General features: G+C 39.5%; 1 protein-coding gene across 4 annotated transcripts in view; it reads left to right on the forward strand.

Annotated features, from left to right (window-relative positions):
• The window catches only part of STARD13 (StAR related lipid transfer domain containing 13), a 716,694-nt gene that overhangs the window by 514,784 nt on the left and 187,855 nt on the right, over positions 1–14,055 (forward strand). The window lies entirely within an intron of this gene.

Consider the following 14,055-nt stretch of genomic DNA (forward strand, 5'->3'; position numbering starts at 1 on the left):
TAAGGTAACCTTGGAAAGGAAAGTACCAGCAGACCAGGGAAGGCCTTCACAGTCAGTGCTGCTTGACCTGAGTCTTGAAGGAAATTTGGGCTTCCAGAAGGTGGAATTGAGCATTCCAGGCCTGGGGGCGACAGTAAGTGCAAAGACTGGCAGCTGAAACATGGAATATCAGTGATGTGTGAGGGGACGGCAGGTAGAACAGTATGGCAGGGACATAGAATGTAGGAGCAGGGTAATGTGTGTGTTGATATAAAAGACTAGGTTGTGAAGAGTGTAAAAGCCAAACAACAATTAGTATTTGATCCTAGATGTAATTGAGGGCTAGTGACCTCTGAGTGGTGGAGCTGGTTAACAAACAGAAGGGAGATGCAGTGTCTTGTTTAAAAAAAAAAAAGGGGGGGTGCAAGAAGTACGGTTTAGCTCAGCCACAGAGTGTGTAAAGAAATAGAGGAGTAAAATATGAAAAGATTAGAAAGGTAAGTTGGGGCCATATTGAGAAAGACTTTAAATGCCAAACAGAGGCTTTCTATAGAATAGAATAAAGTATGTATATAAAGTTATAGCATAGGATCAAAGTCCCTTTTGTGTCCTTGTGACCCCAAAATGGAGTGGAGGAACACAGTGACCACTGGGCAAGGGTCACCTGACTGGCTTGAGTAAATTCATGAAGAACACCAAAAGAATTTTCATAATATTGACTGGAAAGACCTGACCTTTAAGGTTTTACAATGCACGTGAATTTGAATGTGGCACCGTTTGCTAACTCAGTGGTAACAAAGGGCACTTATGTGACTTGGCTAACACAGGTACAGTATTTAAAAATCTCAGTCATACTTAAATTTACTCTCAAGTCAGTGGAATTGGCCAGCTTAACTGTGTGACTTGAGATCATGCTGACTGAAAATGACTCCCTCGTGCTTTAATAATGCACAATTGGTAAGGGGTGTCACAGAATTGAGATTGCAGTCTAATTTGGCCCTCCCAGTCCTGCAATCTATACATCTGTATCTGTTTTTGAGCTGAGGAAATGTACTGCTTATGCATTTCAGCTTTCCATTTCAAGTGGGTTCCTAGTTAACTTTTAAAACCATAACTATTGATGGGACGCTTGTTCAATTAATATTCAGTTTATAAATGAATTATAATAATTCTCATACATTTGTATTCACGAAGTAATGCACTGGAAGCAAGGATGTCATGATATAATATTTTTTCTACTGAGTATTTTACTACTGTCAAATTATAATCTTCTAAACCTACCTAAAGGAATGAAATAGGCGATAGAACCGGCATTGGTGATACTCTAGGTCCACCTACGTAAAACCACACTACTCATTTGTGAAAACTAAAAGAATCTCCAGATGTTTATCATTGACCTTATGGTCATATATAGAATTCCCCTGAAGGACACATTTCCAACTAAACACTTGCAAAATTGAGAATGAGGCATGCAGAAGAGCTAGGCACATTGTCTTCCTTCTAAATTCCAACCCTCTAGCTATTAGCATTCCAATCCACCTGCACATGTATTGGGGCCGATATAATTGCAGCACTTATTTGTGTTTTTAAAAAAATCACATTCCCCCGCCCTCATGTAGAAATGCCACATGTGGCAGGGTATGTATGGGGTATACCACCGGATTCAAACCAATTCCCTGCTGCTGCTACATCCCCAACTACTGACCAGAAGCTCCCAAAAATCCAAAATTCCTTCAGGGAGTAAATCACTAATCTAGGGCAAAGGTATTAAACAGAAGCTTATGTTTGCAAAAGGTGTTTTTCATTGTCATGGAAGATATATAGAGTAAAGTCCAAACCAAAGGAGACTTTCCTATGAATGGTGAGATTATCCAAAAGTTTTTCTTGGAAGACTGTTTGCATATCACATTAAACCCTGTACTATTACAGGACCTTCTTAGTAAATTAAATCTACCAGAATACCAAATGGACCTAGCTATCCACAATGGAAAAAAAAAAAAAAGAAAGGATTAAGAAAATTTACTGGAATTTGGCATGCAGCTGGATGAGCAGCCCATTTAGTTAGTCCATCCATGTATCTTGGACAGGCACTTCAGGCAGACAATTACTTGAGCACAGAACAGAGTAGGAAGAGCTTGGGCTGAATTGCATTTGGGAAATTGCAAAGTGCTTTTGCAGAGTGCTTTTCAATGTTCCCACACTGCTTGTTATTGTGAAAGTCCCTCTTTTTAGCATTCTTGTTACTTCATTACTCCTATGTATAGCTGTGAATAAAGGAACGCTATGATCTTATAGTTACAAATATGCAACTGACCCAAAGGTAAATGGACAGGTGCATGATGGGTAAAAGCAATATACAGCATTCAAATTCGAAGTCAGTTTTTAAAAAATGAATAAGATCTTGATATGCTCAGGGTACTAGTTACAACATGCTAGCATTGAAGTTACCGGTGACCAATAGCATATGAGAACTGGTGTGAGAAGCATCATTTAGGATCTCAGACACTCTAAAGGGAGATGAGCCAATTATAGAGCTAAAATGAGGGCATTATTTGAGAAATTCAGGAGAAATGTTTTTCACATATAAAATCAATGTGTGTTGATTTTCACCCCCCCCATTTATGAAATTTGGACAAATTCCACCATTTGAAATAAAAAATCCACCTTTTGATAAGGACTTTTTTTTTAACCTTTTTGCATTTCATTTAATTTCATTTAATTGTTTGTACTCTTTAGATAACTTTTCTTACTTGATGTAATAAGGTGACTTGGCAGATTAGAGGGTATGAAGTTGTAAGCCATTAACTAACCAATAGAACAGTACAGGTTTCAGAATTTATTGTCTACCTTTCATTAGAATGAAATACTTTTCAGGGGCAGCTAGGTGGTGCAGTGGATAGAGCACCAGCCTGAAGTCAGGAGGACCTGAGTTCAAATCTGGCCTCAGACCAAACACTTGACACTTACTAGCTGTGTGACCCTGGGCAAGTCACTTAACCCCAATTGCCTAAAAATAAAATTAAAAAAAAATACTTTTCCCTCTGCTTTATGATTCCATTTTTGATCAGCTCATTAGATTTGATTGTTTTGAACCGAGATTTCTCTTAATCTCTACTGGGACATTTGGAAACCATCTCCCTTCTCTTAGGCTTTGTGAAGGATATTGTAGTCATCTTATCTTTATCATCATAGCATATACTCTCTCATGACATTAATTTTCCTAGAGGCTAATTGTTCCTCACAGTAATACCGGGTATAAAATTCGTTTGGGACGCATCTCTAGCTCATTCAGCAGTAGTCATACTTGGGTAGAAGAACTACTGTCCATATGTTGCAGGAAACTGAGTTTTATTTTAGAATCTCCCTAAAATGCAGTGATTACTGCCATCAAGGCATGATTATAAAGACATGAAGCCAGTGGTCATGGGAGGACTTCTTCAGTTAATGCCAAGTTATGTGGATTCATAAAAATATTTAGTCTTTAATGTTTGTCATTTGGCTTTCTGCCCAGACTATAGGTGCTATGCAAGTTTCAAAACTTATTTGTTGACTTTGCACTATTTCAAGATAATTAGGAAGAAGTACATATTAAGACTCACTTAGATTATATTTCTACAATTGGCTTGCAGTTGATGCTCTCCACATCCAAAATTCCAGGTTAGTGTGGCCAAAGCCAGCCTGGTCAGCAACACCTACAGGCAGACCTCAGGCATTGCCCTCCGTTGCTGCCCACTTGAGTGCTGCTTGGTCTTATCAGGGACACTGTGTCCAAATTAAATGCCAGAGCAACTAGAATTCTGACATTTGGCAGAAGTAATAGCATATGTTTAGGTAGGAACCAGCACAGTATAGAAACCAGGCTTTCCCCTTACTCTTCTGTGTGTCTTACCCAACCTCAGCTCCTCCAAAGTGAAGCCCTTTCTTCTTGGAAAGCACTTGAGGCCAAATCCCCCTCCTCCTCTAGACCTCCTCAAAGGTCTTATGTTCCACAGAGCTCAGTGACACATGTCTCTCTTCAGAGAGAACTGATCATTGATGAGATGGAAGTCCTTTGTGGAGGAGGGAGGGAATTTAGCCTTGTATTGTTTGTGAAGGGACAAAAAGGGCAGCATATTTTTCTATTATATTGCAACTTCACCAACCATATGTTGACACAGAAAGGAATCCAGGATGATTAGAGTGTATCCATTTTAAGATAGAAACTCCCTGTGTGAAGATTTCATTTTTAGTGTTTTGTAATTCTATTGGATAAAACCATACTTAGCTGAAGTTGTGATTTGCACTTGTACCCAGACAGCAGTAGCTAGTCAGAAGAAAATATCAATGTTCTGCCAGGTTCTGATGTCTATGAAATTTTGCCAGCAGCAAAACAGGATCAAAAATAATAAACAGACCTTCTCCTCAACTGCCTGCATAGTATTTACACAAAGAGATTGATGAACTCTCTGTGTGTGTGTGTGTGTGTGTGTGTGTGTGTGTGTGTGTGTGTGTGTGTGTGTGTTCAGGAAAGGGAACTTTTAGGCAGAAATGTTAAATACTTTGGTGTTCAGATATATGTAAGATTGAATATTTTATCAAGTAAGATTGATTCTCTGGATCTTGGAACTGGAAGGAGCTAATGAGTTTTTCTAATGCTGGCATAGGGAACCTGTGGCCTCGAGGCCACATGTGGCCCTTTGACTGAATCCAAACTTCACATTAACAATAAAAGAATTTGTTCTGTAAACCTTTGACTTAGTCAAAAGGCTGCACCCACTAACCTAGAAGGCTGCATGTGGCCTCAAGGCCACAGGTTCCCCACCCCTGCTTAGTGCCACCCTATCATTTTTAAAGATGAGGAAATTGAGACCTAGAGGGAAGTGACTTGTCCAAAGTCATACAAATAGAAAGTGACAGAGCTGAGATTTGAACACAGGTCCTCTGACTCCAAAACCAGTACTCTTTTGAGTAGGAGGATCTCTATGAGAGAACAAGTGCACTGAATTTTGAGAACAAATTACTGTGACGTTTGATCCTATAAAACTTCCTTGGTTTTTAGGGTCCTTTTTCACCATAAAACAACGTGAAGTTGAACAGAAAGTTATGTGATTACATTTTTGTTGCAGGGAAATGGCATAGTCTAGGACGGGAGTGTTGGGAGTAGAACAGGCCAGGAGATCTGCTTTCTGTGATTCTGCCTTCACGAGTTTACTTGACGTTAGACTGATTGACTTAATCTATCTCCCTCAGCTTCTTTATCTGTCAAGTGGATATTATTTTTGCAGGATTATTGAGAGGAAAAAATGAAGTGACAAATGTGAATGATTGAATTTGAAGTATTTTTATAGCACTAAGGTGCTGCCTAGGCATTCACTGGAGCCCAGACGATGGATGCCATTTTAAGCCAGGCTTTCTCCTGTAGAATGTTATCGTAAGGAATAAAGCACCAAAACAGTAGCTTTTGCCTATTTCTAGGAGGGGAAATGAGAGTATAGCACTCTGAATGACACTAGACTGTCCTCCTTTCTTTAATTCCTAGCCTTCTTACCAAAATTACTGATTATGCCCGGCTAAGCCTTAGGCTTGGATCATTCCTACACATATGCTACTGAACAAAAATGATGCAAATGTTCTGACTAGGTCCATTACACATTTATGTTACATAACTCAACTGGGCCCTCACTGCCACTAGGCAGTCCTACCACACTTCCCTTATCAACTCACCATCCCACTCTGCATAGCTGCTCTTCCAAACCTTTTCATCCCTCCTCAAACCTTCCATTGTTCTCCTCCCCCCAGCCCTTTCTCAGGTGAGAACTTTGCCTCATATTTTATAGAAAAAAATTGAGGCCATTCACTGTGAACTCCCTCTTCTATCACTCAGATGCCTTCTGCCTCTTTATTCTCCTTCACCCATCTCACAAGATGAAGTTGCCTCATTTAATCCTTCCATCCCAAATACTGTCTTTTATGGGCTTTTTTCTATTTTTATTCTCCTTGACCTCTCTTTAACCTTTGACCCTGTTGATCACCCTCTCCTCCTTGATAATCTCTAGGTTTTCAGGCTATCACTCTCACCTGGTTCTCTTCCTACCTATCTGACTGATCCTTCGTCTCCTTTGCTGGATCCTCTTCCATATCGTGCCTTCAACCATAGGTATCCTCCAGGGCTCTGTCTTTGAGTCCTCATCTCTTCTCTCTGTCTCTCTGTCTCTCTGTCTCTCTGTCTCTCTGTCTCTGTCTCTCTGTCTCTGTCTCTCTGTCTCTGTCTCTCTGTCTCTGTCTCTCTGTCTCTGTCTCTCTGTCTCTCTGTCTCTGTCTCTCTGTCTCTGTCTCTCTGTCTCTCTGTCTCTGTCTCTGTCTCTGTCTCTCTGTCTCTGTCTCTCTCTCTGTCTCTGTCTCTGTCTCTGTCTCTCTGTCTCTGTCTCTCTGTCTCTCTCTCTGTCTCTCTGTCTCTCTCTCTGTCTCTCTCTCTGTCTCTCTCTCTGTCTCTCTCTCTGTCTCTCTCTCTGTCTCTCTCTCTCTCTCTCTCTGTCTCTCTCTCTCTCTCTCTCTCACATTTCATTTGTTGATTTCATTAGCTTCCATGGATTTAATTACCATTTCTATGCTGATGATTCTCAAATCTACCAATCTTGCACCAAAACATTTCCAACTACCTTTTAAATATCTCAAATTGGATTGTCCAGTAGACATCTTAAACTCAATATGGCCAAAACAGAACTAATTATCTTTCCCCCTGAATGCTTCCCACCTCCTCTCTTGCCTGTTACTGGAGGGCAGCACCATCCTGCCAGTCTTTCAGGCTCACAACCTAGGAATCATCCTGGACTCGTTATTATCTTTTGCCCTCCATATCCAGTCTGTTGCCAGGGCCTATCAATTTCACCTTTGGAACATGTCTCAAACATTCCCCCTTCCTCCCCTGGCTCTGCCACCACTCTGGTGCAGACCTTCATCACTTCATACCTGTACCACTGTGATAGCCTGCTGTGGTGGTTCTGCCTGTCTGTAGTCTCTCTCCCCACTCCAGTCCATTCTCCAAGCCACGACAAGTGATTGTCCTAAAGTGCAGGTCCAGTCAAGTTGCCTCTCTACTTAATAAGCTCCAGTGGCTCCCTGTCGACTCCAGAATCTTTCCGGTCTTCTTACACCCTACTCCCTTCCCTGATAGGTTCTCCTTGATCCAGTGACACTGGTCTACTTGCTGTTTCAGGAAGAAAACTTTTCATCTCTTAGCTGCAGGCATTTTCTCTGGCTGTCCCCCATGCCTGGAACCATTCCCCTCCTCCATTCTGACTACTGACTTCACTGGCTTCCTTTAATTTCCAACAAAATCTTACCTTCTATAGGAAGCCTTCCTCAGCCTCTCTTAATGTAGTGCCTTCCCTCTGATAATTACTTACTATTTATCCTGTGTATAGCTTACTTTGTGTCTATGTATGTGTATATCCTCATATATTATATATTCACATATATTATCCTCATATATATAATATATATTATATATAAATCTATATAATATATTTTTACATGTTGTGTCTGCCATTAGACTGTAAGTTCTTTGCAGGCAGGGACTGTTTTTTTTTTTTGCCTCTTTATGTATCACCAATGCTTAACACAGTACCTGACACATAGTAGGTGCTGAATAAATATTGATTGGAAGTTAAGGGGAATTGGTTGAATGACTGGACCCAAAAGTCGTTGTCTGCTTGGAAGGAAGCCTCTTGTGGCATGCTTCAGGGATCTGTGCTTGGCCCTATGTTATTTAACTTTTTTCCCCCACCAGTACTTTGAATAAAGGCATAGATTTCATGCTCGTCACATTTGCAGGTGGCAAAAAGCTGAGAGAAATAGTTAACACTCTGGATGACGGATTCAGGACTAATCAAGAGTGTAACAGAATATATATGTGTATATATAAACACATACATATGTGTATATATAGATGTGTGTGTATGTGTGTGTATAATATATATATATATAGATATAGATATAGATATAGATATATGCCAAATGAAACAAGATAAACTATAGTAGGGACAAAGAGTCTTACATTTGGGTTAAAAACAAATTGACTTCATAAGTACAAGACCAACAGTAGCTCATTGGACAAAGACCTGGGAGTTTTTGTGCACTACAGTATCACCATGACTGGACAGTCAAGGCTAGCACAATCAGCATTAAAGAAGTCATAATGGGCTATTGCACACTTACTGGGTGCCCCCTTTTGGAAGTAAAGGTGATAATTGATGCCATATGACATCGTTTGAAGGAATTGGAGAATTTTAGCTTGAGGAAAAGACATATAGCTGTGTTCAAGTATTTGAAGGGGTGTTGGAATAAGAAATCAGATTTGTCCTTGGCTCTAGAAGGCAGACAGAAGTAGGAGGAACAAATGGAAGTTTCTAAGAGACAAAATTTCTTCTTGATGTACAGGGGAAAAAAGTCCTGAAAAACAGAACTGACAGGTCTTCTAGAAAAGGTTGGATGACCGTGTGTTGAGGTCTGCTTACCGGGGAATGTTGTCCAGGCAGGAATTAAATTAGATGGTCTCTGATGTCTCCTCTCTTCTGTCGTGTTTCTCTGAAAATTGTGTTCCATTCCTGGGGAAAAAAAAGAAACTAACTATGCCAGTATGCTTTTATTTATCAATCTTTCTTAGTTCCTTAATAGATAAAATTCTTTGTACCATTTTACATTTTTGGATTCTTTTTTAATGTTTATTGGGAGTTTTGAGACTTTAATTACAAAAGAATAGTTAATTTGAGTAAATTGTAGCCAATTAAGGTCATCTTAACCTCAGCTTTTATCTTCTTATTCACTGTGATTGGTTAAAAAAAATTTATTTATCCTCAGATTATCAAATATTTTACCCTAAATAAATGATTTCAACTAACTGAATAGGCTAAAAAAAAAGCTAAACATAACTTGATATAGACATGTGTATATATAAATGTGCATATATATTTTTGGTGAATTGTTGAAATTCTTTTAATAAATAAAATTAATTACAGAATGAAATAAGAAATGTAGTCTATTGTTATACTGCTTACAGGAAACATGAATTCAGTTCAAATAATGTAGCCAAACTAAACTATGTATAGCTAAGATTTTTTCTCAGTATGAATTTTCTGATATTGAAACAGTCTTGTATTTTGCTTTAAATCTTTCTCTTGTGAATAACATATAGAAGACATTTATTTAGTTTCATTCCTATTATGATCTACACGTATTGGATACTTACAGTAGCCTTTGACAATTTAACATAAAGTGAAACCCATAGAAACACTTTCATTGTGGATTTCCAGATAAGTTGGTTTTACAAAATAATCCTAACAAATTGTGTGGATAAATGAACTACAAACAGATTTGCAGAGTGCCTAATTTCTACCTAGAGCCATATGTACAAAAACCTACTCAAGTAGGTACTTACTAGAGGTGCTTGACCATAGTGCAAAATCATTGTGTAGAGCCCATTGGACCAAATAATTAGGTGCCTAACTGTTACTACCGTGCTGCTGTGTCCACAGTGTGGATACAGGGCTGGCCTTAGAATTGGGAAGACCTTGATTCAAGCCTTGCCTCCGACTTAAGGTCAGCTTGATCTCTTGGTCCCCCAGGAAACTCTTAGCCATACTGAGAAGATACTGATCTGGGCTAGGAAAGGAAGTTCCTCACTTGTAGCTCCATATGCCAATGAAATCACAGATGTGGTAAATACACATGCATATGTATGTATATGCACATATGGGTGTATACACATAAATATCTCTGTATGTTTTAAGTCTTTTTTAAAAATTTCTTTTCAATTTGATGTCAATTTCCTTTTGTTTTTATTTTGTTTTATGTTTGTTTCCCTGGTGCCCTGTGGGTGCTTAATATATGCTTGGTGGTTAACAGAAGTTGACTTTTCCTCTGGTATACACTTCCACACAAATTATTTAGCTCAGCCACTGAGCATTTATTAGGTACCTACTATGTGCTGGGCCTATGTTAGGGCCTGGGGATACAAAAATGAAAGAAGTAGAGACTGTGAAAGTTTGCTGTCTGTAATGGGGGTTGAGAAGAGCCTTGAACAAGGATGAGGGATCATGGTAGATGGGAGAATATTCAGATTATATAGAGTAACATCCCACTGACTGTTTTTCAAGAGAAACAGGACTCCCGATTTCAGTGACATCTTTCTCCCATATCTGGACAGAGTCATTCTCCCCACCCACGGGGATGTGAGGTGCCTGACAGCTTCCCTCTAGCCAACTGGCTTAAAAGAAAGAACACACTTCTTGTTTATACCTGCCTTGGCCATGTGAGCAACTTTTTGTAAATCAAAAATTTGTGATAAAGGCCGACAATTTGGCATGAGAGTTAGGAGCAGCTGGAGATGAGAAGGCAAGAAAGTTGCTGCTGCCTTTAGCACCTTGGTCTGTCCCAGAAACAAAGGGAAGGAGTTCTTTTCTTGGCTCTTATGAAGCTCTACCCAGAATTCTTCCAGGATCTTGGGAGTTCTCTTACCACGGAGCTTGTAGCTAAATTGGAGGGTTTTCAGTAATAGTCAGCAAAGCTGACTAAGACTATCTAGGTATTGACATATGGGAAAATAAAAGTAACCAAATTTGAATAGTGAAGCTAAATGTGGGCTGAAGGAAAATGCATTGAGAGTCTATATATACCTACAGTATGAGGGAAAGACTACAAGGGAAATTGATGGAAATCATTACAACTTAAAAAACAGATAAATAATTTTGTCTAAGTAAATGTGGTTTGCCCCTTCAAAATAAATGTATTTTAACTAGTTCCTAATTTTTCCCTCCCCACTTCCCTACCCCCCATACACACACTGGTTCCAGAGTTTTTTTTAAGACAATATTCTTTAACTCATACGTCAGGATGTAGTAGCTTAGCTTCCATAACGCCATTGTCCTTGTCCATCAGCTATCAGATGGTGATAGGATCCCTTTAGATGGTGCAGTAGATAAAGCATTGGGCATGGAGTTGGGAAGACCTAAGTTCCGATCTTGTATTGGACACTCACTGGCTATGTAATCCTGGTCAAATCATTTAACCTCTCTTGCCTCAGTTTCTTCATCTCTAAAATAATAGCACCTACCTTCCAGATTTGTTGTGAGGATTAAATGAGATGATGCATACAAAGCACTTCACATACCTTCAATCTCTGTGTAAATGCATTTTTATTAATCAAAAAGCATTTATTAAGTGCCTACTATGTGCCAGGAACTGTGTTAGTACCAGGGATACTAAGACAACTCTCAACGAGTTTATATTCCAACATATGGTCACACTACATGCCAGAAGTAAAAAACCCTAAATCAAGCACCCAGAGATTATGTAAAACATTTGTTTGAGTAATGGCTATACCACAGTTGTTCAGTCGTGGGCATTGCCTTATGTTTGCTGTCTTCCAGACACATCTGGAAGATAAGCAAAGAGGAGCACCTGACATTTACCCCGATCTGAACTTTCAACCTATTCTAAAGTCCAGGAGAATTAAGACATCATGAGTAATTGGTGTAACATATCTTCAAAGTCTAGTATCTTCTTGGCTTTCTTTTCAAAAAGTTCTTTTTAAACCTGTGTTTAGTAAGTGTTGTTCAGCTCAAACTAATGATCTACGTCTCTGTTGGGACCCACTCATTTGATGAAGGGTGATGAAATCTGCCTTTTCCCACAGCAGGGAGGACAGAATTCATCTCTAGTCTGCTTTGCCACTGTTTCATCACTTTCCTGGGAATTGCACATGCCTGGCATCAGAAGGTATTCGTGCAGTCCTTACTTTAGCTGTCTGAGGCTTCATTGGACAAGTATTTTATCCTCGTACATTCTTATCAACAAGCCCTGAATAGCTGGGCCCCAATCCAAGATTACTGGAATCCTTCTCTCTGAGTGTAACATTTATTGCAACTCTCTGTCCTGTTTTAATAATCTATGCCAATCTCCAGCACAGGCCTCTGAGCCATCTTTTCCCCCCTACTTTTTAGGCTGCTCTTGGACCGTATCTTGAGGGAAGATGATAAAGAATTATTTTCACACTAAACTTCAAAGGGCATGAATCTAGAAATAGATATGACTATTCCTGCATCATCAACATCTAGCTACAAATTCAGCTCATTCATTCATTCCATACCCATTTTTTTCCATGAGTGCTTCTTGGGTTCCTGGACATAAAGTGGTATAAAATACCCTTCCTCCACCTCGTGGAATTCACCCTAGAGTAGAAGAGACAGATAGAGATAAGCGATGAATACAAGTATCAGTAATGCAAGTATCACTTATTCATTCAATAAGAATTTGTTGACTACAATTTGCAAAGCATTATATTGGATACTCTAGGGTATATACAAATAACTTATTGTCAGTGTCTCCCTTAAGTGATAATTGCTCTCCAAATAAGACAGACTAAATGCTTAAAGAGTTTAGGGGATAAGATCTCCCTTCTCCAGGTGATCAGGGAAAGGAATATGTAGGAGATAGGTAGCACTGACATTTGATTTCTAGGTAGGATTTTGTTAATTGAAGAAAAAAGGAGGAAATAGCACAAATGAAAGGTGAGGAAACAGAAAAGTGAAATGTATATGCAAGTAGATTACATTGGCTGGAAAGTAGGGGCCCTCCTAGGGGGTCTTAGGAGGTAAGGCAAAATAGGACAAAATGATAGAATATGCTAGGCTGAAGAGTTTAGGACTTCATTAGGCAGTAGGGAGCCATCTGAAATCTCACCAGGGCAATGATGTGATAGCAATAATGCTTTAAGAAGATGAATAGAGTGCTATATGTTAGATTAGAAAGGGAGAGACTGGAAATAAAACAGTGAGGAAAGTATCACAATAATTTAGGCATGAATCAATAAAGGCTTGAACCAAGGTCGTGACTGTTGAAATGGAAAGGCTAGATATGAATGACTTAAAATTTTTGGATACCACCCACTAGTACACGTTTGCATTAGTTTGCATTGCGCTACTTTAATTTGTGATTATGGTTTGATTCCTAACCTACCTACTCAAATGTGTTTCCATTTAGAATAATAAGAAAGGAACAAATAAGTGTATTTTTTTTTATCAGTTCTTATGAGTTCAACTACCATTTCTATACAGATAACTTCCAGAACAATACATATAGCTCTTGTCTCTCCCTGAACTTCAGGCCTGCACCACCAGTTGTCTATCAGACATTTTCAACTGGATGCTCCATAGTCAGTCAGCTAGCATTTATGTGTGTGACATAGTCAAACCTGAACTTTTGGAAGATCAGTTTGACAGTTGAGTGGAGGATGGACTGCAGTGAGGAGAGAGTGAGGAGGCAGGCGGAGCTATAGCAGTAGTGGAAGTGAGAGCCTGCACCAGGATGGTGGCATTGTCAGAGAAGAGAAAGGGTCATATATCAGAAATCAAGGGCAGAAACTACAGGTCTTGACAGTTGTTTGAATATGGGGATTGGAGTGAAAGTGAGAACTTGGGGATGACACCATAGGTATCTCGAACTGAAAATGTCCCAAATAGAACTTGTTATATCTTCCCTAAAACTCAGTCTTCTTCTAAACACCTCTATTTTTGATAACACTGTGCTAGCCATAGAGCCTTTTTCAGTTCTTCCTCCTTTCACCCTTCTTCCTTGGTTCTGTCAACTACCTGCTTCAGTAAATTGTACCTCTGTAAGACCCCTTGCATAAGACCCTTTTTTCCTCATATAGCATAGCCACCTCAGTCATCCTCTCACCTGGAATATTTTAGTAGACTTCTCATTTCTCCCAGCATCCAAGCTGTCTTCTCTCCCATCCATCTTCTGTGCAGCTGCCACATTGATATTCCTAACGCACCAGTTTAACCATGATCCTCCCTTGCTCAGGAAGTTTTAGCTTTTAGGATCAAATACAAAAACTGGAATTTTAAAGCCCTTCACAGGCTGCTTCTAGCCTGCCTTTCTAGGCCGTTACATCTTACTGTCCTTCATGCACACTATGTACCAGCCAAACTAGAGGAATCACTGTTGCTCATGTATGGTGTCTTGTCTCCTGCCTCCATATCTTTGCAAAACCTGTTCAGCATGAGCTTCCTCCTCTTCTTTCCACCTCTTAGGATT

This window comes from Phascolarctos cinereus, unplaced genomic scaffold, assembly GCF_003287225.1.
Source record: "Phascolarctos cinereus isolate Bilbo 61053 unplaced genomic scaffold, phaCin_HiC Scaffold_726;HRSCAF=1367, whole genome shotgun sequence".
Lineage (NCBI taxonomy): Eukaryota > Metazoa > Chordata > Mammalia > Diprotodontia > Phascolarctidae > Phascolarctos > Phascolarctos cinereus.